Consider the following 26,322-nt stretch of genomic DNA (forward strand, 5'->3'; position numbering starts at 1 on the left):
CAAGCGGATTTATTTTACCAAGTGGATCATCATGGCCTTGCCATATTGGTCCATTTGATTGACCTTTATTATAATTATGAATTTATTTTATTTTCAGTTGCTACAATTGGGACAGACATGACTGGGCGATAGGACAGGGGGAAAGAATGAAAGAAAGAGAGGGAGAGAAAGAAAACCAAAGGGGAGAAGAGACGGTGAGAAGGGGGGGAAGAAAGAAAAAAAAAACAAACAAAAAAACACCAACAAAAAAAAAAACTCCTGGGTCACCTGTATGGAGAAAAAAAACAGAAGAGAAAGCAAACAACAAAGAACAACATAATAAAAAAAACAGCACCATCACAATAAACTAGCTAGCAGTAGATATCAGTAGATACTAAATAATAAACGATATTGTGCAGCACGCAAGATAGACAGCGCACAATGTGCTTTGAGGCAGCAGCCAAGAAAGCTGTAGTCTGCGTCTGTGAACACCCGTGTGTACACCTGTGTGCATACCTGTGTGGATCAGCATGCTTGCATTCCAAAGGTTTCTCCATGTAATGATCTGCTAGGGAGTGTGGGGAGCCACAGCCCCGTCCTCCAGGGCATGAAGCAGGTATGGAGGAGATCAAAACTCCAGACATCCAGAGGCCCCCAGAACACAAGAGACCAAGGAAGACCAACAGAGGGGCCGCCGCGCCACTGTCCCAGTTTGATCACATTTCAATGACTGACACATGAAGGTCTAACCGCTCTTCATAATCTGCTGTCCTGTTTGTTGCAGCGTACTTTGTATTCATATCTTTTAATATCTGCCTTTCTCCCAGAGTCTGTCCTCCCGTCAGTCTTCCTTTGTGGACGCATCAAACTCAGCTGTGGCTCAGAGGAAACTCTTCCTCACTACGGGGAACTCTGAGGTTGGCTTCAGCTTTTTGTGTTTAGTTAATGTGAGAATCACAGAAAAATGCTGATATGAAATTGGCAAAGAGCAGATTATTGAACAGCGAGGCAGACAGTTCATTTCAGTGATGCCAGTTTATTAGAAACGAGGACTGTGGGGCTGCTGGAAGTCAGGACGGCCGTTCTCTGGATAAACCTGACAGCTGAGGTGGAGAGCAGGATTTATCCACAGACGGCTTCTTCCAAGCAAATGTCCTGAACACACCTGAGCTGAGGGTTACACAGAAACGTGTCTTAAAGCACGAGCCTGGATCAGACTCGAGGACTCAGAGCTCAGGTGTGTGACGTCACATTGATCCACCTCTCGGGGTTTTTGTGTTCTGATGTATCTGATTTCTCTTTAAGCTCCAAACAATACCGAGCCTACGATTCATCATCGTCCTGCTCAGAGATGATGAGCCTGAGCGTGTTTGTGTTTCCATGGATCAAACTGTGCTGCTTTGTTTGGTTAACGAGGTGATTAAAGTCTTTGAGCAAACACTGGATGACTGACAGCTGCAGGCTGAACATCAGGAGGTCGAGAGGCCAAAGTCTGAGGAGCTCAAAGCTCCACAAACACTTATTCACAGAAAAAAGGACTACAAACATGGAGGAGCAGCAATCAGAACATGAGCTAAAGGCTACATGCTAATAACATTTCCCCTGGATGTGGTTTTAACAGGATCATGAATGATGAAGTATTTAAAGTCAGTTCCAGCCTGAGTCGGTGCCGTGTTGGCAGCTCTGATATGCAGAAGCGTTCAAACATGGGACAGGAATAAAAACACTCCTGTGACGTCAGAGTTTATGAATGATGACAAACTGTTGCTTGTTTTTAGAAACTTTGTTGATGCTTAAAATGATCAGGAAATAAAAGCTGAATAGATCCACTTCAAACAGGAGAAGCTTTCCAGTTTGCATCAGATGGGAAACTCGCTCATATCCAGTGTTGGGCAAGTTACTTTCAAATAGTCATTCTAAATTAATTAAGTCATTAATTATAGTTACTAATTACTTCTTCAAAAAAGTAACTTAGTAACTGAGAGACAAGGTTCTAAATAAATCTCCACCGCCGTCTGCATCTTGGTCCTCATTCACTCCACCACACGACTGCTGCCCCAGCCGTGACAGCTTTTTATGTTTCCTCTACATTTACCTTTAAAAATTATTTACTTTGCCGTGTTTGGTATCATTCTTTTCAGCACAACCTCACGTGTCTGAATCTGCAGTTATGTTTTCATTTTGACAAACTGTATTAACACAATTGATCTAAAATCAGACAGAAAACAAAAAAGTTATATTTTTTACTGTAACAACCACGAACATGTTTAACGAATCATTTTTATAACTTTAAATGTAAATATAAATTTGAAAATTATACACACAAGTTTTGCAAACAACAAAGTTATTTGCAGCCATTTACCTTTTACCCTTTTTTTAATAACCATTAAACTATTTCCAGAACAATCAGCTGTTCTGCATTCAATAAGACGCCACACGAATTATTTGTGCCACTGCAAAATAATAATTAGTGTCCAGTATAAAGGAGAAGATCACAGCCTGATACCTGCAGGTCTGACAGCAGCTCATAAGCAGAGAGTGCTCGCTCCTGTCCTTAGACACTAAACATGAAACTATTGAGGAACAAACACGCGTATATATTGTTTATCATGACTCTGGTTTTACTGGCCTATCAACACAGTTTATAAACTGGTATATGTCACCTTGTTGCTTTGTCTGTAAGTGGTCATGTGATTGTCTTACCACGACTCCTTTATTCTTCCTCAGGCAAACAGCAGCACTCATGCGATTGTTTTGCCCCCTGAGCTCCAGCTGTTGTGCCAAAAAGTGATGGTCTGTCTGCGGGAGCGCACAGCTGCTTAAAGCTGCAGCGCCCAGATTACTTACAGCTACTTCCTGCAGCTGATATAAGCTGCTGTAAGTTGAACACAGCTTCAACCGTCTGTTTGTTGAAAAATAGTAACGGACCGCCCCACATTTTCTTGTTAGTAATTGTAACGGCGTTGTAACGATAGGAATAGTAATTAGATTACTCTTTACTGAAAAAGTAGTGCCGTTACTCCCATTACTGGTAACGAGCAGCCTGCAGAGCTCTCCAACCACCCCGTCTTTAAAGCCCATGAAAGGTTTTCCTTTGCATGGTGAACTTTGGTGACAGAGTGCAGAGGAAGTGCTCTGTCTGCGTCACGTTAAAGGAATCTGAACTCCATCACGTTCTGTATTTCCAGCCTTTACTGGGGAAATGTCTGTTCTTCCTGAGAACCACTGAGAAGGCCATAACCACCGCTAACGTGCAGCAGGTCAGTAACTGGTCTGGGTCACCTCCTCACCTGCACATTTAACAAACCGCACAGACCTCATTGGTTGACTGTGACGTGGATGCAGCCAATCATTCTGATCTTCTCGTGCAACCTGATGTTTCCAGGAAGTGAACTTTGGCGTGTTGGACTGCGGCGGCGGCGTCCTGAACAGTCTGGAAACTCTGCTGACTCACATCATGTTACCTGCTCTCAGGTCGCAGCAGGTAAAACACCTCCATCCATTCAGGCTTTCACTGAGCACAAAAAGGGAGATGTTTTAAGCTTCCAGTGATCACATGACGCCATATATGAAGACTTTGTTGATGGTGGGAAGGAAGAACTCTCTTTAAACAGGAAGAGACTGAAAGCAAAGAAAGGGGCAGGGAGGGGCAGCCATGAGGGGTCAATCCTGTGACGAGAAGCCAGTGTAGGAGAAATCTGCTCTCTCTTTCTAGTCCCTGTCAGGACTCTTGCTGCAGCATTTTGGATCAACTGAAGGCTTTTCAGGGAGTTTTTTGGACATCCTGATAATAATGAATTACAGTCGTCCAGCCTGGAAGTAATAAATGCATGAACTAGTTTTTCAGCGTCACTCTGAGACAGGATATTTCTAACTTTAGAGATGTTGCACAAATGGAAGAACGCAGTCTTACATGTTTGTTTAATATGTGCGTTGAAGGACATGTGCTGGTCAAACATGACTCCAAGGTTCCTCACAGTGTTACTGGAGGCCACACCTTGGGCTCATCTGTACCTGCTGGTTTCTCTTTGTGGGCTTTGACTGTAGAGCAGCTGTTACATAATGATCCATGAAAAGTCTTATTTGTGTGCAGTGCTCCTCCTGATGCTTTTGGCTGTGAATGAGGTAAAAAGTGAAACAGGAAAACACATTAACCTTTGTTGTTATTGCTGACCTTTGACCCTGTGCCCAGTCGTGGGGCTCTGTGCAGGACGGCGCCTCGTGTCCACACGTCCAGTCCTTCCTGTCCTCGGTGGATCAGTTTGTCAGTAATCTGAGCTCAGCCCGACTGAACATGGAGAGAAAGTTGCAGCTGCAGCACGTGGAGCTTCCTGACGCCATCAGCCAGCTGAGCAGCCCTGCAGACTACAGAGCAGCAGGTATGAAGCTCAAGCTGTTCACATCTCACACAAACAATAAGACTGTTGGAAATACAGGAAACATCATTTAAAGCTTTAAAAATCAACTCTCAGGTAAATCAAACCAGTTTATCTGTGGAAGCTGAAGGAAGCATCTGACCTGAGACGATGGCTTCTTTGAAATAATGAGTCCGTGTTCACGCGTGTTTAGAGGAACTCGTGTGTTTCGCTCTCAGCCAATAACAGTGAGCTGGTGGAGCGTCTGGAGGAGGTGTCGACCCTGTGGACCAATCAAATCAAGCAGGTGCTGACGGAGAGCGAGCAGATGAGGAAAGAGGCCGACGACGTCGGGCCGTCGGCCGAGCTGGAGCGCTGGAAGAGCCGCACGGTGACCTTCAACAGGTAGACGCGTCCTCTCAGCTGGATCTCCTGCAGCGTCAGCATTTACAGGTTTCACTTTAAACTCATCAGAGCGACACATCAGAGTCCAATGTAGAGTTTATGTGCAAGTACAACATCAACACTGACACGAATACAAGCAAACAGCCTTTGAACTCTGTGTGTGTGTGTGTGTGTGTGTGTGTGTGTGTGTGTGTGTGTGTGTGTGTGTGTGTGTGTGTGTGTGTGTGTGTGTGTGTGTGTGTGCTGCAGTGAGTCTCTGACTGCTGTAATCTGAATGCGGCGTATCAGCGAAGCTTCCACAGCGTCAGAGACAAACTGAGAGGAAACCTGAGAACAGACAGTTTGACTTCAGGTGATCAGTAACTGACTCTGAGTCAGAGCGTGTCAGCAGCGTCACGCTAACCTTTACACACGTGTGTGCGTGTTTTCAGTGAGAACTACATCTTCGGGAAGTTTGACTCTTTCTGCCGCCGTCTGGAGAAGATGGCCGACATGGCGTCCACGCTGGAGAGCCTGGCTGCTCTGCAGAGCATGAAGGTGGATGATTGTCAGATTAGAAACAAGTGACTCCATCAGATATTCATCAATGCACAATAATAATTATAATAAGACATTTATAATATAAAAATGGTGGAATTAAAGTCGATGCAAAGCTACAGTGATGAATGGACATTTGTAATGATTTTGTATAAATGTATTTCCTCCTTTTATTATTTATTAATCGTGTCAAAAGTCTATTTTCCAGAAATGAGACGGATTCAAACTGAGCTCAGGTGTGTTTCAGGTGGAGGGCGTGGAGAAGATCTATGTTAGCTACCAGACCATCGTCTCCACGACTGAGTCCAAGACCTGTGACGTCCTGGATCAGCGCAAACTGGAGGAGATTTCAAGGGGAAACAATAGAATCAGATAAACAGAATAACATACGAGACAAAATAGAAAAATACTATATCTGTCATTTATGACAATAATCATTGAATTATACTTTGAATCTCAGCGTTTACGTGAATCCTAGTTCGGTCTTCACAGTATTGGCCAACAATAACAATGATTGATTGGATCATTACTCACATTTCTTTTTTAAAATCAGCTGAGAAAAGATCTCATTTCAGTTTTTCATCAGAGGTGAAGGTCACCGACTGCCAGACAGTCACAGGACTTACAAAGATACAGAAGACTTGATTTCCAGTCTCATGTGCATCCCTGTGCTCTGCTGCCAAAACTGAATCTGGATTTATTTGAAAATTCTGAAATGATTCTGATCATTCTCCACTTTTATTATTATGGTCTGTGTGTCAGATTGGGCCTGAATATTCTTCCAGATATGCTTCCTGACAGAAACCTTCTTCTGTTCTTAATCCTGTGTTTGTGGAGCAGCTTTGTGCTTTCAGTGTCTGTAAAAGTGTGTTAAGAAAACCAAAAAGGCTCCACAGTGTGTTTGTGCTTTGGTGTTTTAATGGTTTCTTCTTCTTTGTAATAATAGAAAAGCTGGTGCTCAGAGGAAGAGGGCGGCTTTACTTGGTGTCAGTGACAGAAATGAAAAGAAGCTGAAACGAGTGAGAAGGACGATGAAGGAAACATCTGTGCTGTGTCTGCTCTGTAAGGAGAATCTCTGTGTTTCTTTGAATTCTTGCACTTTGACTGTCGGCTCTCCTGATAACTGATGATGGAGGAGAAGACATGAAAACAAAACAGCTGAATAGAAACTACTGACTCTGCAGGACCCGTTGTCCTCAGTCACCATGTTGACCTCAAAAGGTCTCAATCACAAATGTGGTGTTACAGATGTCACCAATTACAAGCCAAATGTTGTGTATTACAAATGTATTATTATCATGTAATTGTAAGTTTGTATGCTGTCTCATCATCACATCCTAAAATAAGAGCTCTTTAACACCTCAGCAGAGATCAGGTGCTGTTGTTCTTTTGAACACTTCACCTTTTAAAAGACTGAAAATGATAAGAAATGAGAGGCAGAGTGAAGAGAAGGGGCTCGACACACATCCTTGGGGAGCCTGTGTTCAGTGTTCTTGTGCTGGAGGTGTTGCTGCCGACCTGTCTGCTGTCTTCCTCTCAGGACATCCAGCAGCCAGTGACACAGCGAGGTGCTGATGCCCAGCAGATCCAGTTTGTGAATGAGTTGCTGGGGAAAGATGGTGTTGAACGCTGAAGTCTGTGAACATCATTCTAACGTATGAGTGTCCAGATGTGTGAGGGCTGAATAAGAGGGCAGTTGAAATCGCATCATCGGTCGAGCGGTTTGAGCGGTATGTGACTGACATGGATCCAGGTTGGAGGGAAGTTTTGATTTGATGCATGACTAACTGTTCAAAGCTCTTCATAATGATGGAGGTGAGTGGGACCGGACAGTCGTCCTTCATGCAGGAGGGACACGACTACTTCAGCACAGGAATGATGGTGGAGAGTTTGAGGCTTGTGAGAACAACAGCCTGACTCAGTGAAGGATTAAAGATGTCTGTGAAGTATGATTGGACTACAAATGTTCCAACCAACGTTCATCAGTCCTATAAATGAGATGGTGATATTCACACAGGTCACTTTTTGATGGGCGGAGCAATGTAATCATGCACTGACTGATTTTACACGTTTGGTTTTTAAATGCTTTTCTTGTTTGTTTCACTACTAATATAGCTACTTTTGGATTATTTCTGTATTTATTTATGTGAGATGTTCTTTTTTTATTTTGTGTTTGTTATTTGGTCGAGTGTGTGAGACAGATAAAGACTGGAACGGCCTGTAAACACAGTTATAGTGGAAAAAAGAAGCCAGTTTCTCTGTTTCCCTCCCACTGTGGTGTTTTTGTTCTAAATTTGAATCAAATGTTTTGGGTTTTTCTGAACACAGACTGCTGCCTGTGCACTTGTGCCTTAATTAAAAAACAAATATTTGATGGAAGTTGAGTCTCTGAAGGCACACAGGTGTTTGTGCCAAGCAGGAGCTCTCTTTAAAGCACTTGTTGGTAAAAATGAATCCATTCAGTGTGACTGGACCTTCATGTTCTCTACCTGATCTCCCCTGATGGCTTTTTTTACCCATGTTACACTACAGTGCTATTGATCCGTATCATCCCCTCCCTGCTCAGCATGACCTCCATGACTGTTAGTAATAAAATGTGCGCACGGGAGCATCATCATCATCACAGTGGAGCTTCATCACAGCTTAATCTGTAGGAGTTGTGCGGGACTGTGGGTGTTCAGAGGATGTGAAATGGCACTGCCTCTATAATCTGAGCTTTGTCTTGGACTAGAAGAGCTAATCTGCCCATGGGGCCTCTTAAAGCAACACAACAGTCTATTCATCCAAGGCTGCTACTAAACGAGATGCGCAGATGTGGCCATACATCATTCTCCATATGTGATCCTCTCGGGCACCTGCTTTAGGCACTTGTAGCATCAAATTAATCCCCCCCCCCCCCCCCCCCCCCTTTATGTGGTGTAAAGGCAAATAAGGGCACAAGAGAATGAGTGTAAACTATCAAAGGTGGACAGGAGGGCAAATGATGATGAATATCCACCGCGTCACTGCTTGGGAATCTAGTCAACAAGTCTTCGGCTTTCCAGTTCTCCTTTCTTCTGTTGTGTGTGTGTGCGTGTGTGCGTGCAGTTGTGTACCAGAGAGAGAGAGACCTGCTCCACAAGAAGGAGGGAGAGAGGTGCGAGAGAAAGAGGAAGGCTGCATGTAGTTACATGCAAACTGCATCTGCATCTCTCTGAGACTGAGCTCAGTACTGCTGCTGTTAGAACACATGTTTTCAGAGCCGTTGCAGGGGAGATATGAACTTAAAAAACAACAACATGCTTGGACACTGCCAGCATCATGGACAGGTTTTTAAATCCCACACAGTTGCAAAGCAGAAGATGAAGCGTCGCCAAATATGTTTCCAAACCAACTTCCTTCCAAGCCAAACAAGAAAATATGATGTCCAAATCACGGACAAGCAGCATCCCACAGCTGTTTATGTTTTTAAAACGATTCTGCACAGAGAAGCATTTTTTGAAAACTGTATTGATTAGGGCTGTTCGATATAACGATATGTGTCGGATGACGATATAAAAACATCTATCGTTTCATTTTACGCTATCGTTTGTTTCGTGGTGTCGCAAAATAAACTGTTTACAGCAATATTTTTTCATGTTTTGATGGTCACTGTAGAGGCTATATTCATTTCTTAAAGTTCTCTCTTTCTCTTATATTTAATATAACCACACTACGGACGGACAAGCGCCTGTTTTTATGCGTTGTCGTTAGCAACAACGATGGTAAAACCATCGACTGTCCGCTTGTTTATTTTCCACATAAACCTTTCACAATAAAGCCATAAAGCCTGTTGAGACTTTTCAAAATAAACTGAATCACATGAAAGATGCAGAGTGTTTACGGATGAGAAGCAAAAACTAAAGCTTAGACTCAAACGTTAGAACAGGCTTGTCCCCGCAGCACGCCGTGGAATAAATACTCACAAAGAAAACGGCGGCCGTTACAACTTATGTCTAAAAATGTATCGTTTCAATTAAAACACTCGACTCCAGGTACACGACGCCCAGCTTGAAACACTTCACGCAAGTCGAGCTGCCCGAGATTCACAGAATTTACAGAAAATGTAAAATTTTTGCAGGAGCGATTCTAGGATCAGAGCTTCAGGGGGCTGAGCACCCAGAGAGCTGCCCAGCCAGCCAAGATACACTTTACTCGTCACAATGAGACTTCTTCCCCGTCTCTGTCGGTCCCTGCATCCTCCCTGTCCTCATGTTGTCTTCGCCTCCTTTATCAGTCATCATAATTTTACCATCTCTGTGCAAGTCTGCAAATTTCTTTATTAAATCAAAAGATTATTAAATCCATCAAGTCTCTCTGTGCCTGGGTCCTCGTCACAAAACATGACATCACTGTTTTGTACATTTTAACAATTTAATCCCACATTTGTGAAAGAAAAGCAAAACACTTTTTTGAAAAGTCTGTAACAAAACCATCAATTCTGATCAAGGTTATTTAAATGCTGCCAAAGAAGAATGGATTGGAATAAAAAAAATACATATCCTAACCTTAATTACTGGAGGAGAATAATGAATGATGCTCATAGTGAGTAAGAAGTAAACTGAGTGCATATTTTGGACAGAGATTCACTTTTAATGTGTTTGTATAATATAATACAGATACATAAAAAATATAATTACATTAATAAATAAATAAATTATTACAAATAAATTATTACAAAATATTTAAAAAACGAATATAAAAATGGAGGCAACTTTGCCTGTGGTAGAATGTATACAATGCATGAAAAAATCTTTACTGCAGATACTAATTTTGTGTTTTTAGATTTATGAGTTTCATGCTTTCATAGTGGTGCTTGGGAGAGCTTGACATTTTTATCAGGTGGTCCACACTGTAAAAAGTTTGAGAAACACTGATAAGTGTCTGTGTGCTTCTGGAAAACATTTAAAGGTGCAGTACAGAATCTTTGAAACAAGCTTAAAACATTTGTAGAATATAAACAGAGCATCTGCTTCTCTTTACAGCTCCTCACTCCACCAGGGCTGTTTGGCTCTGATAGTGTGCAAATGTGATGTACGTACTGCGGCAGTCGTACAGACAACTGGACGGTCCAAAAGTTGGCCGACCTATTACTGGCTGAGGTTTTAGTAGAGTTGTGGCTGAACCACATAAAAATATATCATTAATTTTAATCTCCCCAATCAATGATAATGTTATGTTGGAATGTTGTTAAAGAGGGTCAAAATGTTTCAACCCAGTTTGTTTTGCAGATTCTGTTTAGCAGCTTTAATATAGGGAGAACACAACTTCCAGATATTGTGAGTAAAATCAGGTTTTTTCTCTTTGTCAGTTTAACAGTTTCTGTTGTGCCTGTCACTGTTCCCTGTCTGTTTTCTTACCTGGTTCTTCCTGACCTTGTACTTTCTCCTCACGTTCCCTCTTTCCTCTCTCCCTCTTTCGACTGACAATCATACACAAATAGATTGTATTCAATCAGATGAAAAATTAAATTAATATGAAAAAATACTATTAAGATCACTAACAAAAAGTCCTCTCTCAGTCTACTTTCAACCAAAAGGCAAATAACCAAACCACACGAACATCTAATAAAAGATATAAACATTGAAACACTGATCCAACATTATTCTTGATTCACGGATCATTTGATCTTACACTTTTTCCTGAATGTGGCTCCTTTTTTTGAAAAAACTTCCTTATATCCATTATGAACCTGGCTGTCTGTACACACACACACACACACACACACACACACACACACACACACACACACACACACACACACACACACACAACAGGAGTTATAAGGTTAATGGGCATTCAGTCAGTTAGCTAGTTAGCATCCATTTAAAACAGGACAGTGGTAACAACAGCAGGCTACGGACAATTATAAGTTTTAGATTTTAAATAGTCTGTATACATTTCAATGGGAGCAACAGGACGGTCAAATGTCGCTGATTTTACTACAGAGCAGGACGGATTGTAGGGTAGCAAACATCGTGGGAAAACACGCTTTCAACACTGCAGGTTACCTGGTGTAATGTTTTTCAGCTAAAAGAAACATGGCCTGACTCCTACCTAACTATATAAAGAGTAACTGAAGGTTAAATGCAGCCAATATGTCCTGTTTTAAGCCAGGCACTTACACCTCCGCTCTGCTGCGTCTCAGCCACCATCCTCTGGCAGAAAGGGCGCTAAAGCCAGAGCAGGGGAGAGCTGGAACAAACCACTTTAGGAGGGGGGGGAGGTTATCTATACTTTTGTTGTTAAAGTGTTACGTCTCAACCAAGTCTGTATGCTTTTTATATTTTTAGTAGTGTGTCACACAAACAGCAAATATTGTCAAAAAAGTAAGAAATCTTTGGGGGTGCTTTGATTCATTTTGGGGGGTGCTGAAGCACCCAGGCTAACTGGGAACATTCCCGCATCAATCAAGTCAAACTTCTGTTATTGAAGCTAGCCGCCCACAATGGTGGAGAGAAAAGTTGATTCTGAAAGCAGAGCCTTTCAGCGCCAGTGGGAGACTGAATATATGTTTACAGACATGCTGGTAAACCCATGTATCTTATTAGTGGAGCTAATGTGGCTGTAATTAAGGAATTTAATTTAAGACAGCACTTTGAGACAAAACGTCAGGATAACCTGAAAAACCTAAATGCAGAGCAGAAACTACAGAAAGTAGAAGAGCTAAAGAAGAATCTGACATTTCAGCAGACGTTTGTCACTGTGATAGATTGATTATTTGTTGAAGTTCATAATGGAGTAAAAAGTTGTGGTTAAAAGTTACCCAATATATTATTCAATTTATTTCAAATATGTAAATGTATAAACAAGGGTAAACGAAGTCCCATCAAAGAGATGTAATGTAACACAGGCTAAAATAGTTAAAAGAGTTCATGACTATGTTCAACCGGATAATAATCCTTAATGCGACTACAACCTGTGTAACATTCAATCTGTGATCTACTTGTTGAGCCTGGGGAATAATCCATGTGATTTAGTGATCACGATTGATTAGTTATGCCTGCCGTTGCCGGAAGGGGGAGCTCTGGCCACGAAGCAATGAAGCTGCTGAAGGAGAAGCATCGTGTCTGAGCGTCGTCATTGACTTATCCCCTTTTCAGCCCCTTTTCAGGGTGTAACATCACCAGAGCAAAATCACAAAGTGAAGCTGTTGTGAGAGCAAGTTTTATTGTAGCAGAGGAGCCAAATCAGCCCGATACCACTCTGAAGAGCTGCATGATGAAGCTGTGCGACGTCTTGTGTCCAAACAAAACGCAGATTTTTGCAAATGTGGGCCTGAGCAGAAATACGATTGCTGATCGGGTTTGTGAGATGGCCACTGATTTAAGAACACAGTTGTGTGAAAGAAGCAAAAACTTTATTGCTTGCTGTGGATGAAAGTACAGACATGATGGACATTGCACAGCTGGCCATCTTCATCCAGTGGAGAGGAAATACTGAACATTAAATCGATGCACGGGACAACGACAGGGAAAGACATTTTTGAAAACGTATGTTAAAGTGTAACCGACATGAAACTGCCCTTGTGTGTGCTTTTTTTGCTTTTTCTGGGGGTTTTGGCAGCATGTTCATATTTCTAACTTGCATAATTTTGACAGGATATATTTTTATGAAGAGCAAAATATTTAAAGTTTATTTTTTTTAAAAGTTTATTTAATCTGGAATATTATTCCTGTCTGTTTTTATTCATATTTATGTTTAAAAAAACATTGTTTTAGTGTGTTCAATAAATGTTTATCTTGTTTGGCCCACGACCTAAAGTGTGCCTTGAGTTTTGGCCCCCTGTGCGATTGAGTTTGACGCCCCTGATCTAATCTGACTGAGCTGGAGCTGTTTTGCAAAGAAGAATGTGCAAAGATTTCAGTCTGTAGATGTGCAAAGCTGGTACAGACAGACCCTAAAAGACTGGCAGCTGGAACTGCAGCAAAAGCTGGTTCTACAAAGTATTGACTCAGGGGCTGAATAATTACACACACCCCACTTTGCAGTTATTTATTTGTAAAAAATGTTTGGAATCATGTATGATTTTCGTTCCACTTCTCACGTGTGCACCACTTTGTGTTGGTCTTTCACCTGGAATTCCACTAACATTGATTCATGTTTGTGGCTGTAATGTGACAAAATGTGGAAAAGTTCATGGGGACCGAATATTTTTGCAAGCCACTGTGTCACGATCCTGGGTCTTATGACCCAGTGTTTTGAGTTTTAGTTCTTTTGATGTTTATAGTGTATGTTTAAGCTTATTAGGTTTCCTATGTTCGTTTGCTTATTAGCTCCCCCTTGTGTTTTCAACCCCTGTGAAGTCTCCCTTGCCCTTCGTGTGTTTCATGTCTGTTGTCTTATGTTGTCATGTCTGCCTCTCGTGTTTCCTGTTTTATTTTGAAGAGATCTCGTGTTTTTATATTATGGATTATGTTTTGAGTCCTTTGTTGTACTGTTTCCTGTTTCCCTAGATTTCAGTTATGGTTATCATAGGTTTAGTTCTTTGGCTTTGTAATATGGCTTCCCTGTGTTCAATGTTGTGTCTACTGTGACCTCTTTATACCATGTTTCTGGTCCCTATGTTCTGTCGTCTCAGTTGCTGTTAAGTTTGCATGTTTAGAGTTCAGTGTGTTTCCTGTTTTATTTTGAAGGTCCATGTCTCATGTGAGTGTTTCTAGTTTTGCTTCCCTTGTCTCGTCCAGCCTGATTACTCCCAGCTGTGCTCTCCTTCTGTGTCTCATTCCCTCGTTATCCCTCAGTGTATTTAAGCCCTGTGTTTCTCTTTGTCAGTGTCGTAGTCTCCCTCATGGCTGTGTTTCCCTGTGTGTCAGTTTATCCATGCCCCAGTTTAGTTTTGTTATATTTTTGTGCCATTCTGCAATAAAGCAGCTTTTTGAGTTTTATTCCTGCGTGGTGAGTTTTGCGTTTGGGTCCTTCTCTTGCCTGTACACAGCCGAAACATGACACACTGTATATTTGAGACGGGCAGTTCACAGTCAGCCTGACACCTGCTGGCAGTCAGGTGATGATGACGCAGACGAGCTTTAGTCTACATCAAACATCTGTGATACCAGATTATTAATAACATGTGCAAACAAAAGTAACAAAAAATAATTTCCCCCAGGGATCAATAAAGTATTCTGATTCTGATTCTGATTCTGAAACAAGGAAATTATAAAAAATATGAGCAGTGATTGTAAAGAACAGTGTGTTTCAAAAAATGCAATTTTATCCCTTTGTCAACATACGAGGCTAACACACCAAAGTCCCCGAAACTTTCAGTTCTGCTCCATCTTTTTAGCACCAAATCACAAGAACAGTGACCTCAAAGCATTTTGTACTCGACTGAAATAGTTTACATTAATACAGAGGAAATGCTAACAATCACGGCTCCCTGTGAACAAGCACTTAGTGCGAAGGAAAAACTCCCTTGTAACAGGAGGAAACCTCCAGCAGGTCCAAGCTCAGGGAGGCGCGGCCATCTGCTGGTGTATTGGTGGTAAAAGGAGGGAGAAAAGGAAAAGAAAGCACGGGGAGACGCCACAACACACAGACTAAAGGAAAGGGGGGACAAAATTCACTGGCAGTGCTGATATAGAAACATGTGGGCAGTGAAAGCATTTCCAAGTTCTTGTATTTATTTTTAAATCCTTCTATTTTCTCACCCCACCTACCTGTCTGAGCTGCGTTACTCCTACTGATGAGAGGTCACATGAAGGTGCTTTTCAATTTGATAAATTACCCCAGACTTTTTCAATCAATAGGTAAGAGTGTGTTCACATGAAAGAGGCAGTGTTCCCATGTTTACGATTCTGACCAATCAGAAACAGACACAGGTCTATTGGCATCAGAGCCACTGATGGTGTGTGTGTGTCCATGACTCACACAGAAATCAAAGCGACGCCCAGACAAGAGGCCACCTTTCGCTGTCCGTGTCCCAGAGCTGCAGCCATCACCCTGCTGCAGTGGAGCAGACGTGGCCTGGATCCTCTGTTCTATCGTAACTTGTTTCAAAGACAGCAGCCTGAGTCCTTTGGAGACCGAGTGGAGTTGAAGGATGGAGACCTCACTTTGATTCTGAAGAACGTCATCATCAGCGATAACGGCACAAACAAGTGTCGGATTGTGTTCAGGAACAAAAAGAGCACGAGAGATCGTTCAGTGCTTCATCAACCTCACAGTGAGGCCTCGGGTGAGTTTGGATCATCCTACTACTGCTGTTACTGCAAAATATACAGAAAATGCAAAAAATCCTCTTGATTTTCTCATGTTAAATATTCCAGTTCGTTGATCTTTGGGCTGAAGGAAGAACAGCACTCGGTGTATAAATGCTCAATCAACAATCTCTTTATTCCAGACAAACACTTTGACCATAAACCATCCGGATGGGGAGATGAGCGCGGGAGGGTGTCCGCCTGATCTCCAAGTGTCTGAGTGTTTCTCACATTCTTATAGCTTCAGCCCCTCCAAGCTAAACATCCACATTCTTTCTCTCTCAGTGAGCCTGAGTTATGACCTCGGCTTCCTGTGCAGTATGTTCTGTTCTTTTCTAATCAGACAAATAAGGCCTTGATTCTCTGAAAACAGTATTTCTTATAACTCAGCAGTATCATGCATCATAAAACAATATCATTCATTCACCATAAATCAGCAGTATGATGTAATACAAATCAGTCTGATAAATCAAATAGTTATCACCTTCTTCTAAGTCTGGAGAATAATGCAAACTAAAACTACATAATAATTTCACAATCTTTAATTAGGGGTACAACGTGGCATAAGATAATATAATAATCTTACACTCATAGTTATGGAATTATAGAAATTTATAGTCTTGAGTAATAAACTGCAGCAATATTGATCTGACTCTAAGTTCTCATCACGAAACTCTTCTGATCATTTCATCTGAGCACACATTTGAGTGAAGTCTCACTTTAGACCACACAGATGTCAAAGTGAGGTCTGAACAAGACGTCACTCTTCAGTGTCGGGGACCCACAGATGCAGATATCACAGCATTAGAGTGGAGCAGACCCGAGCTCGAGTCAGACGGCTCTGTGTTCTTCCAAAGCCATCACTCAGATGAGAACTATCAGCACGAGTCCTTCAAATGCCGAGTGGAGCTGAGACGCTCATCCATGAAGGAGCGAGACGTTTCTGTGATTGTGAGGAACATCAGCATCAGCGATACAGGAAGATATGAATGTAAGATTACAGCCAACCACAGCATCTGTGGTGAGAGAGTCATCAAGGAGTTCAGGCACTCCATCAAGCTCACAGTCACAGACTCAGGTGAGATTCTAGAGTTGCAGGGCTTCCTCCAGAGCAGCTGTTAGAAACACAGCTGCATCTTCTTTCTCTCACACACAGAAAAGAGTGAGACAGAGTGAGGCATCAGGGAGTTTAATTACCAGCTTTAAGACAAATGAATGAGAGTGCTGAATGATAGCACTCATGAGTGGTGCAGCATGCTTTAATTACTACCCACTAGTGAATGTGTCAGCAGCTGAAACTGTATTAATGGTGATTTAAAGAAACGAGTCCCAGTGTGTAGACCAGGCAAGCTGCTTCACTTGTAACACACTGGCAGAAACCCCAAGTCAGTTAGGATGACTACCTGAACATTTGAATGTTTCCACTGGTCACTGAGGTGGTACGTTACAGGGATCCAGTCTGTTCATTTACAGGACTCTACTAGAGCTGCTTTGCATGACTCACAGTTGAAATAATGCTTCTTTGTCTGATGCAGGGCCTTGGTTCACCCCATCAGTCGTGCAGGGGGTCGTCTGCTCTGCAAAAGTGCACTTTAATGTAAACTGTGCAGCAGTGCTGCAAACTAATCCAGACGAAATAAAAGCACAATGTCAGGAGCTACTGCAGTTCAGCATCAAACGTAGGCCAAATCAATCATTAATATGATTTTCATGATCATCTTGTTTGTCTTAATGTTCTTATGATTCAAAGAAACATCCAGCAGCTGTGAGATCGGCTGTACTGATTTAAAATGAAGTGTGTACGGCCCCAAAGCCTCTGAATGAGCTGCAGATGTGTTTCAAACTCCTGTAACAAAAGCAAACATGTCTGCATACCGGCTAACTTTGTCCACACACTGTTTCTGCTCTGCAGGTTTCACAGATGAAGATGCAAATAGTGGAGGATACGGGGATGGAGGAGATTGGGTTGGACTTTCATTAATAGTTTGTCTGTTAGTTTGGGCTGTTTGTTGTTCCTGCTGCTTCCGCTGTCGTCATAATTACCTGCAAGGAACTAAAGCCATTATAGCAGCATCCTCCTGAAAACAACATCTGCTCTGCTTTTCCACAAGAATGAAGATGCAGAGGTCTGGCTTTAGGATCTGAGCTCAGATAACATCTGGAGTTTAAAGCATCATTTTAATCTTCTTCTGCACAAAATGGCTCAGTCGAGTGCTGCCAACTCCAAGAGGTTTTCGGAGGATCGGGTGATGGAGATCTATAAAGTAGGAGTAACATTATATAGCTACTATGTCAAAATTCTATAGTATGGTATATGATATGGCACAGCCCTGCTGTAAAGATCAAATGTGTGACAGTGAAAGGTGCTACAAAGAAGTCGGGAGAGAAATGCTGCAGAAAAGTCTCTTTAGCAAACAACGAGCAAACATAAAGCCCGTCCATTTCACATTTAAGGCAGGTAGTATGTTTGTTTTTCTAATGTTGACAAACTGACCCTCCATCCATCCACTTCTGCTGATCCTTTTCAGGGTCGCGGGGGCGCTGGAGCCTAACCCAGCTGTCTTAGAGCGAGACAGACTGAAGACCTGTCCAGTCCGCTGTCCCTACTAAGTGCATGTCCTTGAAACAGTGGAATAAAAACTAAAGCAATGACAAATAATGATCCTCATCATCAACATTACTACCGAAATGTGAACTAGCAAGTACAGCCTGAGCCCATAGAAACAACATCTTTGTAATCTGTAACAGTTTTGGATTTTTGGACATGTTAAACAACTTTTAAAGGGTTTTTCACAAAGATGCTGAACATTAAATGCAGGATGCCACAGACATCCATTTTAGCCAACAATCTGCCATCTTCACCTCCAGTGTTCAAATAAAACGGAGACGTTGTGACATCAGCAGGAGACAGAGATCAGCTAGAGACACGCAGACAGTTTAAGCAGGCTGCTGTTCAAGTGGAGGCTGGTATGAATCCTGCTTCTGTTTATGTTTCCTGTTGAACAAAAACTTGACCAGAAACTGACATACCAACTTTCAGACTAGCAGATCCATCCTCCTTCCCTCCATCCTCTGTGTGTCCTTCTGTCTGACCTGCAGCTGAGAAACAGGTGTGAGGTGTCAGCTGTCAGGTAGGTGATGAGTGAAGAACAGAACAGAATCCATTTCCTCTTCAAACTGCTGTCAGACATGAGCTGTGTTCCAATTCGTCGGCTGCATCCTTCGGAGGACCCGGCCTTTGCGGTCTACGTGGGCCGGGATGGTGGGGACAGAGAGGCTGTAACTACATCTGCTGGTGTCACTGTGACCTCAGAGCAGTTTACATGAAACATGAAACGAATTACAACTTTTGCGATATTGACCAGCTCATGATGCAGAGTGTAGACTGTATCTGTGATAATGAAAATGATTTAAGGACTGGTTTATGACACGTCTATAAAAAATATAAAGTCTGTACAAATGTGAAACTACAAAGTTAAAAGCAGCTGGAACGACAGCTGTTCAAAGCTGAACACTTACATCAGCCAGAAGACAGAGTGAGTCCTCCATCTCTCTGAAGGAGGCCATCGTGGTGAGCACAGATGCAGCAGCAGTGTGGATGTGTCCACTCTCACAGTGTCTCTCTTTCAAGTTTGTCCTCACATTCTCAAAAAAAGAACATGTCTATGCAGATGCCCAGAGCCTAACAACACACCCGCTATAAAAACTTTTGCACCACCAGATTTTCATATACTTACATTTGAAAGTGTTCGTCTCCTGCATTAACTCCCACTTCGATCACTATCATTATCAGAAAAATATCTCCTGTATGGCCCGCAATGAATCCTGGGATATGTTGGGCCACAAAGGACACACCTGACCCATCCTTCAAATTCAGGGAAATGAAGGACGCATTTGGAAGACTTCAAATTTGAACAGCCTTCGTCGCGTCCATGTGATACAATTTCCTACAAATGTGGCATTCGAAGCATCCTCTCCCTGAATTTGGAAACACCCAATGTGATGATAGAGAGCAGGAAGAACCAGTCTCAACAAGAGACACACACACCTGATTTCCTGTAACTGCAGAGGGGAGGAGCCACCCGAGCAGGTGGGAACAGGAAGAGAAACAGCTGAGCCTCCGTCAGAGCAGCAGGAGGACGGTGGAGCTGAGGCAGGGTGAGTGTTAACACCACATTGTTGTAGTTTTGCTGTCAGAGTCTCTGAGTGTGTTTGTTTGTGTGACTGTAGAGAGAAGAAGAGTCACAGTGAGCTCTGTAGCTGTGATTGGCTCAATAATCACCTTCAATGGACTGAACGCAGAGAACGAGCCGAGGAACCTGACAAACCTGTTTGTGTGTGTGTCTGTGTGTGTGTGTGTACCTGTTTAGACATGTTTGTGAGGACAAAGAGTTGGTATGCTACTATGTGGGCTAATAGAGTCCCACAAAATGGCCGTCCTCACGAGTTTGAGGATATTTTTGAGGCTTTTTGGTGTCCTCACTAAAATCTGAAAACAAGTGTCTGTGTGTGTGTCTGTGTGTGTATGTGTCATAAAGAGAGTCGAGTTCACGGTCGCACACTTTCTATCTCAGAGGCTGTATCCCAATTCTTCGGAGCCCCTCTGATGACATGGTCCAAAAAATAAATCAATTGTGGCCACAAAATACTACTTCGTGCGCACGAAATGCTAATTTGTGGGCACGAAACACTTGACCAATAACCGTGATCCTTCCCAGGCCCTTGCAGTTGGTTGACAATAAAATCTATCCCGGCGTCCAGGCCCTGTAAAGCAGCTGGGCTCTCAGTATCCTGTTTAAATGTCTCTCCGTAATAATGGTTCCTTGCATTGCAGGCTTTTCAAAATGCATTGTAGCTCATTCCCAGCCTAAAATAAAACTCACTCATACCGTCTCTGTCCACGGTGTATAGGTTTAGCCTACTCTCATGCTTGTGTCTCTACGCAGCTGTCCAGGAATTGTATCAATATGATGTTGCCACAAATGCGTAATTCGTTGCCACGTTATACCCATTTCGTGCTCTCGAAAATAGTATTTCGAGGGTATTTTGTGGCCACAATTTATTTATTTTTGGACCATGTCATCAGAGGGGCTCCGTACAATTCAGGTACTATTATTATACTATTAGTGTTAATTGTACTTTCTGCAGTGTTTAAATGATTACATATACACACAGTTACTGTCCCTCCACACATACGACTTGGTTCTCCTTCTATGCCCCAGCTTTGTTTACTTTTTCCCACCGAGGCTTCTAGACTTCTGATTGGCCAGCATTTCTGCACGGTTAGGAATATATCTCCACCTGTTGCTTTGGCATGTTCCTAGCAGTGTTTTCCTTCATTTCTGCCTTTACGTGTGGACGGGATTATTTTTGAAAACAAAAACGGAAAATCTCCGTTCTCAAAAATACCCGTGTACGTGTGGACGTAGCCTCAGTCTATGTATTTACTGCTTTGTGGTGAAGGTCCGTGTCTCATGTCAGTGTGTTTAGTTTGCGTTTCCTCTGTCTCATCTTGTCAATCACTCCCAGCTGTGTCCTGGGACAGGGATAAAGGGCAAAAAAACAAAAACCAACTAAATAAGCAGACAAAAAAATATATATATATATATATATATATATACACACACACATACATCAATCACCTGGATCACCTGTTGAGAAAGAAAAAAGAAAACAAGCAGAAGAAAATGAGAGCAATACAATAAACAACATCACAATGATATATAGTAATATAACAGTAAATACTAAATATTAAACATTATTGTGCAGCACATAAGATCAACAGAACACAGTGTGCTTTGAGGTACACTCTAAGAACTAAAACTGATAATTACTTAAATATTTTGGTGCAACACACTGACATTTTAGACCTTCTTCAGAATACTGTATATACTATGGGCATCATGGTGCTGATCCAGAATCCTTACATTATTATTTATTACTAGAGCTACAATAATAAAGCAATGAGGAGGGGGAAGTAATAAATATGAAATAATGTATTTATGATGATTCCATTTGTTTCACTATCCACTCTGTGCAGGGCAAAGCTTATTACATGTATAGAGATACAATCATTTTACTGCTGTAAAATCCAAATTTTGTCTTATTTAAAATATAAATCTAATATAATCTGCATCTTAATGTATGTTCTTTAAAATACAGCGTGTTTTTAATATATTATAATTATAATAATGCATAATTATGTGGACATGTATATTAGATCGTTTTTTAGTGAAATATAATCCCCCCAGAAGGGCAGGAAATGCTCTGTAACTTACTTTAAAACTAAATATGTTCACTAAAACGGTGACAGAGCTACAGACCCATGACAGCCTTACACAGGTAGCCAGCAGCTATGACCAGCACTACATGTGCAGTTAATAAAAGGACAGGTAATGTTTGTCACGCTGTTGCACACACAGCACGCTCATTTGTTTCAGTTCGTCAAATTGCCACAAGACAACTTACCAACGTGTACGTAATAAGCTAATACTCCTGTGTGCTACACACTGCAGTGTACGCTGTACACCTACTTACTGGTTTTGTCGCATCAGTCTGTGTCTCTGAGTTAACTTGTGTTTCTCCTACAGCTCCGGACCGCAAAAAATGCGCGTGCTCTTTGTGAGCTCGTTCCCGGCTCGTAACCAGCGCGTTCTGCCGTCGAGGGCGATCATTGGTTAAATGTGATCATGTGACTGATGCAAGCCAGATCCTTTTATTTAGCAAAACTGTGATTAATAGTTAAATATTATTGTTGAGGGGCACAGACAGGACTCTGCACGCACACACACATTAAAAAAAAAATAATACTTTTTTTTTTTAAAAAGTTGCCTCAACAAAAGGGCACCTTGGGCACCCATCAGGAAAGGGGCGGGTGCTCAAGCCCCTCTAGCCCCCCCCCCCCCCCTCTGCACGTGCCTGTCGCAGAGAACGGGGGTGTGAGAAGACTCCAAAACCTCCCTCCGCCCGCTCATTGTAGTGTTGATGCATGTGTGTTCTAAGGTGCATTTCCCCAGCTTTGGAAAATTCAGAGGCACAGATGAAGCTGGGGTACACAAAAACTGTAAAGCCAGGTGGAAAAGGTTCAGATAAGATGTCTTCCTGTTCCCCCAGTACGTTAAAGGATCCTCTGATCTTGGAATGTTTCTCTCCGACACTCTCCACAATACTAAGGGGTTGGCAGTCCGTTATAATAAAACTCAGGACTGCATGGTCCAGAACAGACTTCCTAGGTGCTTGATTTCAAAATAATAAAACGCATGTTAATTAAAAAATGATGATAAAGCAGTTCAGTGTCAATATAGGCCGACCTGTGTTCATTCTCGGTGTGTTTGTCTCCTCATTTTCATGTTTGGTTCTGTAATGCCTGAACACTGAGGAGGTGCTTTTGATTGTGTAACAAAGCTCAGCAGAATAGAAAATAAATAATTTACACTGCAAGTCACATTGCTGTTTTTCCTATTCTGATAGATTACACTGAAACAAAGACAGACAAACTATTCCCTTATTTGCAGTTAAAAGATCAAAATGATCCCACACAGCAGAAACATTTTTTTTTCTTTCAAGCTCAATTTTGTTATGGAGAGATGGTTTTTTTTTTTTTTTTTTTATCTTTGCGAGAGTAATTTTGGTTTTTTGGGGGTTTTTTTGGTGGCGACTCATCCCATTGACAGATGCAGATGCGGTACCTTTTAAACACAGTTTAGCGCGTTGGTAATGAGCGATACAGCAGCTGTATCGATCACGTGACTTTTTCTTAAAGCGACACACGCACCGATACAGGTTTCGCTCTGTGAGCTTGATACAAGCGTCGGTGCATCAGTGTTGCTGGACCCATCACTACTATATAGTGATGTGTTGTGGTGCTTTGCTCCCACCCCTTGTGTTCCGTGTTTTCGTCTTCCCTTCGTGTAATTCTTCATATTCGTGTACTGTTAGTTTTCCCAGTTTAGGTTTTTGCTTAGTTTCCATGCTCACCTTCGCCATTTCTGTTTGTATCACCATGTGATGAATAAACTCACTTGCATCTGAGCTGCCTGCATAAAGGGTCCTTTAATAATTTACACACGGCTCGCAAACCGTGACAAAAACACTGGAAAAATTGGGCTGTTCTAAAACGTTTGACGGGTAGTGTATATATTTAGTTTATATATTTTCTTTATTTATAATAGTTTGTTTTATATTGTAGCAAAGTGTTACTTGGATACTTCTCTATGTGCTTCTTCATGTGCAATTTTGTTGCATTCTGAGCCTTAGAAATTTATTGTGATGAACTGCTGTTAGAATCAAGTTAAATTCTGATAAATCAGACAATTACCTCTCCAGCTGTTGTTACAGTCTTTGTTTATCGGGTCCTTACAGGGTAAAAGATGACGACACCTAAAGAAATCCTTCTGGGGACTTTGGAGGATTTGGGACGTGATGACTTTGAAAAATTTAAGTGGCATCTGAAGAACGGGTCTGTAGAAGGTTTACCAGCAATCCCAGTGAGTAAACTGGAGAATGCAGAGAGGACGGACATAGTGGATCTGATGTTTGATACCTACTCTATCAACACTTTTGAAGTTGCTAAAAATCTTTTGGGGAGGATAAACAGGAATGATCTGTTGGAGAATTTAAATAAAACCATCCCAGAACCCACAGGTAAGTCAGGGAATGACTAAACAAAAAACACATAAACAATAAAAACATTAGTTAACATTACACAGGTGCCATTAAAATCCATATAAATAATAAATCCAAAACACTTGCCAACACTTTCAGGAGTGAGAGACTGCAGAAAGCCAACAGTTTGTGTTTTATGCATCTGCACAAATAACCTCCTGTGTACACACATGAATATCTGCTCTTTGGGTTGGTTTGATTAAAATGGGACCAGCAGCAGGTTTTCTGCCCATTTTACAGATTTATATTGTCAGATTGGTTTTAGAGCTGTTTTATCAACATAAATGAGGTGACAACAACAGTTTGGGACACGTCACAAATATGATCAAAGTGCTTTTTCTTAAATCTATTTACCAGTTGAAGGTAAAGTTTAAAAAATGGCTGCCATTTCTTTCTGCTGTTTGGAGACCCAAACAAAAAAATGCCCAGACAGTAAATGCTTTTTATTATGGTTGATAAACAGGACACTAAGGTGATTGGTCAAAGGTTGGAGGAAAGCCACAGTTCTCCTTATTTGACTGAAATCCACCATTTCAGCTCATGTTTTTTCTTCTGCAGCTTTCTGGGAGATTCCACTTCAGCCTTCTGCTGGCAACGCTCCCATTACCAAGCTTCCCTTAGGCAGCATCATTAGAAGACATAGCATACATTTACACTGCTATGCAGATGATACCCAGCTCCATCTGTCCATGAAGTCAGATAACACACACCAATTAGTTAAACTGCAGGAACGTCTTAAAGACATAAAGACCTGGATGGCCGCTAACTTTCTGCTTCTTAATTCAGATCAAACTGAGGTTATTGTACTCGGCCCTGAAAAGCTTAGAAATATGGTATCTAACCAGATTCTTACTCTGGATGGCATTACCTTGGCCTCCAGTAACGCTGTGAGGAACCTTGGAGTCATTTTTGACCAGGACATGTCCTTCAACGCACATATTAAACAAATATGCAAGACTGCTTTCTTCCATTTGTGCAACATCTCTAAAGTTAGAAATATCCTGTCTCAGAGTGACGCTGAAAAACTAGTTCTGTCATGGTCCTGGGTCGTTCAGCGTTTTGTTTCATTTTTGGTATCACCTTGTGTACTTTGTGTTAATTCTGATTTTGTATTAGTTCTTAGGTTGATCTCTACCTGTGTCTTTCCTCTGTGTTCTGTTCGTGTCCCCGAGTTTGTGTTGTAAAACAGTCTGTTTCCTGTTTTACTTTGAAGGTTTGTGTCTCGTCTTGTGAATTAGGATCAGCTGTGCTCCCCTCCTGTGTGTCATTCCCTCATTACCTTGTGTGTATTTATAGTATGTGTCTGCCTGTGTTCCTCGTTGTGTCGTCTGCATTACTGTGTTAATCAGTGTTACTACTCGTCTCTCTATCCAGCCTTCTTTGTGTCATCTCTGTGTATTCCCAAATGTCCTTATGTTTTCAGGTTTGTCTTTTACAGTGGCTTGCAAAAGTATTCGGCCCCCTTGAACTTTTCCACATTTTGTCACATTACAGCCACAAACATGAATCAGTTTTATTTGAATTCCAGGTGAAAGACCAACACAAAGCGGTGTACACGTGAGAAGTGGAATGAGAATCATACATGACTCCAAACATTTTTTACAAATAAATAACTGCAAAGTGGGGTGTGCGTAATTATTCAGCCCCCTTTGGTTTGAGTGCAGTCAGTTGCACATAGACGTTGCCTGATGAGTGCTAATGACTAAATAGAGTGCACCTGTGTGTAATCGAACAAGGCCGAACAAGGAGAGTGCTGATCCGAAATGCAGCCAAGAGGCCCATGGTGACTCTGGACGAGCTGCAGAGATCTACAGCTCAGGTGGGGGAATTATTAGTCGTGCACTGCACAAAGTTGGCCTTTATGGAAGAGTGGCAAGAAGAAAGCCATTGTTAACAGAAAACCATAAGAAGTCCCGTTTGCAGTTTGCCACAAGCCATGTGGGGGACACAGCAAACATGTGGAAGAAGGTGCTCAGGTCAGATGAGACCAAAATGGAACTTATTGTTCAAAATGCAAAACGCTATGTGTGGTGGAAAACTAACACTGCACATGACTCTGAACACACCATCCCCACTGTCAAATATGGTGGTGGCAGCATCATGCTCTGGGGGTGCTTCTCTTCAGCAGGGACAGGGAAGCTGGTCAGAGTTGATGGGAAGATGGA

General features: G+C 41.9%; 1 protein-coding gene and 1 long non-coding RNA gene across 2 annotated transcripts in view; one reads left to right on the forward strand and one right to left on the reverse strand.

Annotated features, from left to right (window-relative positions):
* LOC145423961 (NACHT, LRR and PYD domains-containing protein 12-like) overlaps nucleotides 1–26,322 on the forward strand; it is a 943,237-nt gene that overhangs the window by 788,939 nt on the left and 127,976 nt on the right. The window lies entirely within an intron of this gene.
* Nucleotides 16,615–20,562, reverse strand: LOC145424043 (uncharacterized). Its single transcript, XR_013904999.1, has 2 exons — nucleotides 19,013–20,562; nucleotides 16,615–18,592 (listed from the first exon to the last, which is right to left on the reverse strand). It is a non-coding gene; the product is annotated as an uncharacterized LOC145424043 (long non-coding RNA).

The sequence above is a fragment of the Astatotilapia calliptera genome, chromosome 23 (assembly GCF_964374335.1).
Source record: "Astatotilapia calliptera chromosome 23, fAstCal68.1, whole genome shotgun sequence".
NCBI classification, from domain to species: domain Eukaryota; kingdom Metazoa; phylum Chordata; class Actinopteri; order Cichliformes; family Cichlidae; genus Astatotilapia; species Astatotilapia calliptera.